This window comes from Echinops telfairi, unplaced genomic scaffold (genome assembly GCF_000313985.2).
Source record: "Echinops telfairi isolate 266 unplaced genomic scaffold, ASM31398v2 ScPeMD7_2010;HRSCAF=2546, whole genome shotgun sequence".
Lineage (NCBI taxonomy): Eukaryota > Metazoa > Chordata > Mammalia > Afrosoricida > Tenrecidae > Echinops > Echinops telfairi.
In genome coordinates, this window is record NW_022105908.1 from 6659339 (window position 1) to 6666614 (window position 7276).

Genomic DNA, 7276 nt, shown 5'->3' on the forward strand with positions numbered 1-7276 from the left:
CCCCTCTCTCTGCTCTCCCTTCCCTCCCGGGAGCTCTTTCCCTACCCTCATAAAGCCGCTCTTAACCTCACTTTCTGTGTCTCAATCCTAGCTCCATTCAGGGTCTCAGTGTTGAACTCTGAGTAGCATGCTCACCTCCAGGATGGCCATGATCTCACCAGCCAGGTCCCAGCACAGGATGGGCAGAAAGGGCTGGAGGAGTCTCTATTTCTGGCCAAGGCCTATATATATACTTAGGGGGTGTGATTACAGGTAACCTCACACATCTCAGGAAGGGGCTGTACAATAGGCATACACATGACAGGAAGGGAATGAGCTAGGGGTGTACACATAATAGGAAGTGGGGGGGACTAGGGGTATACATGTGTCAAGATGGGCAGACCCTAGGCTCAATATGGCAGCCTAACCTTGATCACCCTTCAGTGGGCTTGGCATCCCTGGGCTCTCCTTCAGGGAAACAATCTACTATCCTTAACAGAAGGGACTGGGCCCTACTTAGGGTGGGACAGACGATGCAGTCTGTTTTGTTTTGTTTTTCTACTTCTTTTCAGTGGATGGAACAAAAAAATAAAATACGTCATGAATTTGTGCTGATAGTTTCGATTCAAATCTAGTCTATGTTATATTTATATCTTCTTTTCCCACATCAAATTTACTATTTCTCAGCAACATCAAAATAGTTTCCTGAGCACAATGTGTTTGTTTTTACCTCCTATATCCGACTAGGAGTATCCAGCCAAATACTGTGTGTACAAGTCACCCCAAATAATCCTTCTGCGTATGGGTATATCTCTAACTACTGTCATCTTATTTTTCATTCTCACTGATTACTTTTTTATTTAAAATTTTTGTCTTACAAAGTAGTGACATGGTTCAAAAAGTCAAGTCTACAAAATAAATATCCCAGCCCCCTTCAAATCATTTCTAAGTGTCCTTCTTCCTCTTTTTCATATAAGCTAAAAAGAACGTTTATGCCTTCACCAAGGAAGTTCTGCAAAGTCCCATGATTTCTTACTTTTCTTTCTCAAAGAGAAGCCTTAGAGTATTCTATTTCCACAATCTGAATAATAAACTATATCTTTTCTCAATCCATGTCCTAGAGATTGGAACCAAAACATAATTGATATTGTATGAGTAGATAAGTCCTGTGGAGTAAGTATTGAACTGCTAACTGCAAGGTCAGTGGTTCAAACCCACCAGCCACTCCATAGGAGAAAAATAAGTCTGTCTGTTCCCATAAAGATTTAAGCCTCAGAAGCCCTATAGAGGGCCCCTGCGAGTCATAGTCAACTCAACAGCAGTGGATTTTGTTTTGTTTGGGAGTATAAATAAGCTAGGGAATTAATGTGGGGTATAGAGTGGGGGAGCTATTTAGATGGATCTACCAGCTGTATTCAAATATTTTAAAGACTTTCAGGGAAGGGCTCAAGTAGAAGGAAAATGTTTTGAGAATGATGATGGCAACAAATGTGCAAATGTACTTGACACAATGGATGGATGTATGGATTGTGATAAGAGTTGAATGAGCCCCTAATAAAATGATTTTAAAAAAATACGTTCAGGGAAAGGGGGAACCATAATGTCTGATTTCAGATAATATAGCATTCAGATAATAAATACAATAGATTGAATTGTGTCCCACCAAATTATGCACTAGCTTAGCTGGACCATGATTGCCTGGTTTGGCAGTTATGTAATAATGCAATGTGGTAATTATGTAATGATCCCCCATGATATAATCTGATGTGATCAGTCAATTGTAAAAGATTTATGAGTAGTATGCAATACCCTTAAACCAAGTAAAGCCAGATCTGATTGATGAAAGGGGCGTTTCCCTGCAATACCTTTTATCTTACAATAGGAAAAAGGAGAGAGAAGCCAGCAGAGATAAGAGGGTGTTAGTACCACAAGAAAGAAGAGCCGGGAATGTTATGCATCATTTGGACCTTGAATCTCTGCACTGAGAAATTCCAAGGTCCAGGGGAAGATTGATGCCAAAATAGACGGAGACCTCCAAGGAATGCCTGACCTGCAGATGCTGGAAAGAGACAAAGACCCTTCCCCAGAGCCAGCCGAGAGAAAACTTTCCCCGCAAGCTGACACTCCAAACTCAGAATTCTGGCCTCCTCAACTGTGAGAAAAAATTTCAGTTTGTTAAAGCCACCCACCTGTAGTATTTCTATGATAGTAGCACTAGATAACTAGATATGAGCCAATTTTAGAAGTTACAGAAAGTACTATTCGGACTCATTTTAAAACTCATTTTAAAACTCATTTTAAAACTCATTTTAAAACTCCAAAAATGGAATGGGCTTCCTCTTGAAGTTTTAAATGCCTAATACTGAGTCAGTAGATTTTATAAGAGGGTTGAACTGGTTGGTCTCCGTGGTCATTGGTTGTTCTGATTTTTATACTTCTCCCCAGTATGACACATACTATTCTGCTGAACAGGATAATTATACAGTCCCTGGGTGATCAAACTATGTTTGTTTTAGGAAATGGTGACTTTTAAGGATGTGGCCATTGACTTTTAATTGGAAGAGTGGAGGCTGATGGACCCTAACCAGAAGAACTTGCACAAAGATATAATGCTAGAGAATTACAGAAATCTGATGTCCCTAGGTAAGGATAACTTCTCTTTTGTGTTTCTTTATATGCTCATTTATCCAGATTTCGGAACATATGTTGTTAGGTACTATTGAGCCAATTCTGACTCTTAAGCGACTGTTTACAGCTGAACAGAACACTGCCCATTGAATGCCTTTCTCACAGTTACTATGTTTGAGCCCATTGTTGTAGCCACTGTATCAATCCATCTCATTGATGGTCTTCCTCGTTCCCATTGTCAGCATGACATCCTTTTCCAGGAACTGGGCTCTCCTGATAGTGTGCCCAAAGTACATGAGATGAAATCATCTTGATTCTAAGGAGCATTCTGGTTGAACGTCTTTTAAGATAGATTTGTGAGCCTTTAGGAATAAGTCATATCTTAGTGTACATCGGAAGACACATACTGAAGACAAACCGTATAAATGCAATGAGTGTGGTAAATCGTTCAAGAATACCACAATGTTTAGTGTTCATCAAAGCATTCATACCGGAGAGAAACCCGTTAGATGTAACGAGTGTGGTAAAGCCTATAGAAGTAACTCAAGCCTTATTGTCCATATATGGACTCGTACTGGGGAAAAACCGTATGAATGCAACGAGTGTGGAAAAACATTCAATCGTATAGCAAATTTCACTGAACCTCTGAGAATCCATACAGGAGAAAAGCCCTATAAATGTAGTGAATGTGGGAATGCATTTACTAATTATTCATGCCTTACTGTACACTACAGAATGCATACAGGAGAGAAACCACATACAAGTAATGAATGTGGGAAGGCCTTCACACGTTCTTCAGCTCTTATTATACATCAAGGAATTCACACTGAAGAGAAACCTTACCTCATGAATGTGGTGAATCTTTCAGAATAAAATCACACTGGACTGCACATTAGAGCACTCATACTGGAGAGAAACCATATAAATACGCTGACTGTGAGTGGGCATTCGCCAAAATGGTCAATCTCAAGGAACATCAGAAAATTCACACCGGAGTGAAACCTTACAAGAGTTATGATTGTGGGAAATCTTTCAGGACAAAGTCATACTTTGTTGTACATCAGAGGACCCACACTGGAGAAAAACCATATAAATGTAACAAATGTGAAAAAGCTTTTACTCACACATCACAGCTTACTGTGCATCAAAGAAGGCATACTGGCGAGAAACCATATAAATGTAATGAATGTGGGGAAGTTTTCACTAGTAACTCAGGCTTTAATACCCACCAGAGAACACATATCGGAGAGAAGCCATTTAAATGTAGCAACTGTGGCAAAGCATTTAGCCAAATGGTACATGTGACAGAACATCAAAAAATACATAGTGGAGAGAAACCTTATAAATGTGATGTTTGTGGGAAAGTTTTCCGGAGAGGTTCATAACTTACAGTGCATTGGAAGACGCATAGAGAAAAACCCTATACAGGTAAAGAATGTGGCCAAGGTTGTATTACCTTATCACAACTAACTCTACATCAGAAAATTCATGCGGTGAGAGGCTCTACAAATGTGAAGAGCGTGGTAAAGCCTTCAGAACTAACTCAGACATTACTGTTCATCTGAGGATGCACACTGGAGAAAAACTTATCAATGGTGTATTTCATGAATGTGGAGAAACCTTCTGGTGCAATCCACCAAGAAATAACAGTGAAACGTAACTGTAAAAATACAGAATATGATACTTACCTGGCAGGGGAGATGCCATGATCACAAAGGTGGTTTTCCCAGGGTGAGGCTTATCCATTGCACTCCGGATGTGCTGACGCCTGCGATTTCCCCAAATGTGGGAAACTCTACAGCATAATTTGTGGTAGTGGGGGACTGCGTTCACGCTCTCCCCTGAAAAAAAAAAAAGGAATATGGGAAAGCAATCCATCTAATAAAATCTTAGAGATTACAAAACATATGCAAAACGTATTTACTCTGGAAAAATATAAAAAACTTTCATCCAGATTTCATATTTTATTCATTCAGCAAATTATCTTCAATCAATTGCCTATAACTTTTTTTGTTGCTATTTTTCTTTTAGTTTGCTTGTCACCAAGCTCAAGATATTTCTGTTATAATATTAATCCTTTTCATGTGTATGGCAGAGGTATTCCTTTTCTTTTTTTTTTAATTTTTAATTTTTATTTTTTTAAACATTTTATTAAGGGCTCATACAACTGTTATCACAATCCATACACACATCAATTGTGTAAAGCACATTTGTACATCATTCTCAAAACATTTCCTCTCCACTTAAGCCCCTGGCATTAGGTCCTCATTTTTCCCCTCCCTCCCTGCTCCCCCCTCCCTCATGAGCCCTTGATAGTTTATAAATGGGTATTTTGTCATATCTTGCCCTGTCCGACGTCTCCCTTCACCCACTTTTCGGTTGTCTGTCCCCCAGGGAGGAGGTCACATATAGTTCCTTGTAATCGGTTCCCTCTTTCCTACCCACTCTCCCTCTACCCTCCTCGTTTCGCCACTCACACCACTGGTCCTATAGGGCTCATCTGCCCTGGATTCCCTGGATTTTCAGTTCCTATCTGTACCAGTGTACCTCCTCTGGTCTAGCCGGACTTGCAAGGTCGAATTCGAGTCATGGTAGTGGGAGCGGGGAGGAAACATTTAGGAACTAGAGAAAAGTTGTATTTCTCATCATTGTTACATCGCACCCTGACTGGCTCACCTCCTCCCCGAGACCCCTCTGCAAAGGGATCTCCAGTGACCTACTAATGGGCTTTGGATCTCCACTCCGCACTCCCCCCATCATTCACTATGTTAAGATTTTTTGTTCTGATGATGCCTTATACCTGATCCCTTCGACACCTCGTGGTTGCACAGGCAACAGAAGTTTTTCTTAAGCTATAATTTAACTTTATATCTTTTTCATAGAATAGCTACAAATATTTTTACTTTGTATATTAAAATATTTCTTTCTTTTATATTCTTTATTTTTTTAGTAAAAGAGGTCTCTCTTTACTTCCATAGCCCAACTTTCACCCAAAAGATAGGCCTATGAGATGAACAATAACACCAGGAAAGTGCATACTCTATAAAGCAAACAGTCATACAAAATCAAAAGATCAGCATTTGTTAGGGAGAAGGCTCAGAAGGCAGGAAAAGATAGGAAATCAAAATGAATGGTAAACACAAGGAGAAAGTGGAGAAATTGCTGTTGCATTGTAGAGATTGCAATCAATGTTACAAAACAAAATGTATATAGATTATTGTGTGGAAAACCAATTTGCTTTCTAAAATTTTCACTCAGATCACACAAAAAAAGTTTAAGAAAAATGAATGAGCAGGCCCTGTTATAATCCACCAGTCCAATCCCCTTTTCTTTCAGGGGTCCATGTCCCAGGACACACTTACCTAACCAGTTATACCCTTTTAGTCCTCAGCCTTCGTGACTGAGGCGCACACCTTCTACAAGACAAGGATGGAGCAGGCTAGTGCTCCACCCCACCCAGTTACACCTTCAGACTTGCAGTGTGACACCCTTGTGAATATCCCCCAGTCAGTTCAGATGAAGTGCCAAGCCCTGCCCCCCAAGTTAGAAGTCTACAATCGGGAGTCCTCAGAGATTTCATTGCTGGTCTGTTACACGCCCCTCTTGATTTTCCCCCATGTGGGCAGGTCAGACCAGCTGCACTTCCAGAACTGTATCTTCAATGATGTCCTCTGCTATTTAACAGAGAGATGCTCATGTACTCTGGTTCAGGACAACAGTTAGACTTGGAATTATTTGTATGGTCTCTCTCTCCCTTTTTCTTTTTCTTTCTGTGTCTGTCTATATAAGATAGGCAGGATAAGCAGTTCCAAGGAGACAGCAATAGGACCGACTGTTCTGAGGCGGGCAGCATGGGAGAAGGAGAGGAGGGGATGGTGAGTCAAAAACTACAGGGACAGGGAAAGAGCAAGGGATCTAAAATTGATGGTGAGGAGGGGGTAGTGCTCCTGGTCATGTCTGATCAACTGAAATGTATCCATCCGAGAGAAATTACTGAGAGGTGAACGAAGGGTAAACATGATAGTGGGGCAGGAAGAAAGGAAAAAGAAAAAGAGGAATGAACAGTAAAGTAAAAATTATCTATATTGGTATAAGTATAGATATTATATATGTAAATATAAATATAAGTATATTTGTATATATTTTTTCTTTATACATTATTTGTTCTAATAATGTGTCATTGTATGATACCTTCCTGGCATGATTGCTAAAGACAAAGTGGGTGCATAAGCAAAGTGGTGTGCAAGTCTGGGTGGACTACAGAAACAAATTCATAAACACTCATATGTGCATAAGAGATAGCTTTATGTCAAGAAGCAATTATGCATAAATAAAATATCCCAGCATAGTTCAGATCAAGTCCTTAAGTCCAATATTAGCCCATATGTCCAATACTAGTCCATAAATTCCTCTTTAGATTCACACAGCCATATAATCATGCCTAATGCAGAAAGATTGCAGGCCAGTGGGTGAAAAGTATTGTGGATACAGTGGTGCTAGAAGCATCTCAGCACTGGCAGGGGTCTCTATGTGGCTCCTAAAACTCCCAGGGCTCTGGCTGCATCAGTGTATCTCAATGTGGCTTGTCATCAGGAATTTCTTGCAGGGAGTGAGCATGTGTCCCGCCTCCAGCAAGGTATTTATCTCCTTAGCGCCTCCAAATGAGGTC

The 7276-nt window shown here is 40.3% G+C and overlaps 1 non-coding gene across 1 annotated transcript; it reads left to right on the plus strand.

Annotated features, from left to right (window-relative positions):
- The first annotated feature begins 4287 nt into the window (after nucleotides 1-4287).
- LOC115870605 lies at nucleotides 4288-4451 on the plus strand. Its single transcript, XR_004046793.1, has one exon. It is a non-coding gene; the product is annotated as a U1 spliceosomal RNA (small nuclear RNA).
- Nucleotides 4452-7276: the final 2825 nt, after the last annotated feature.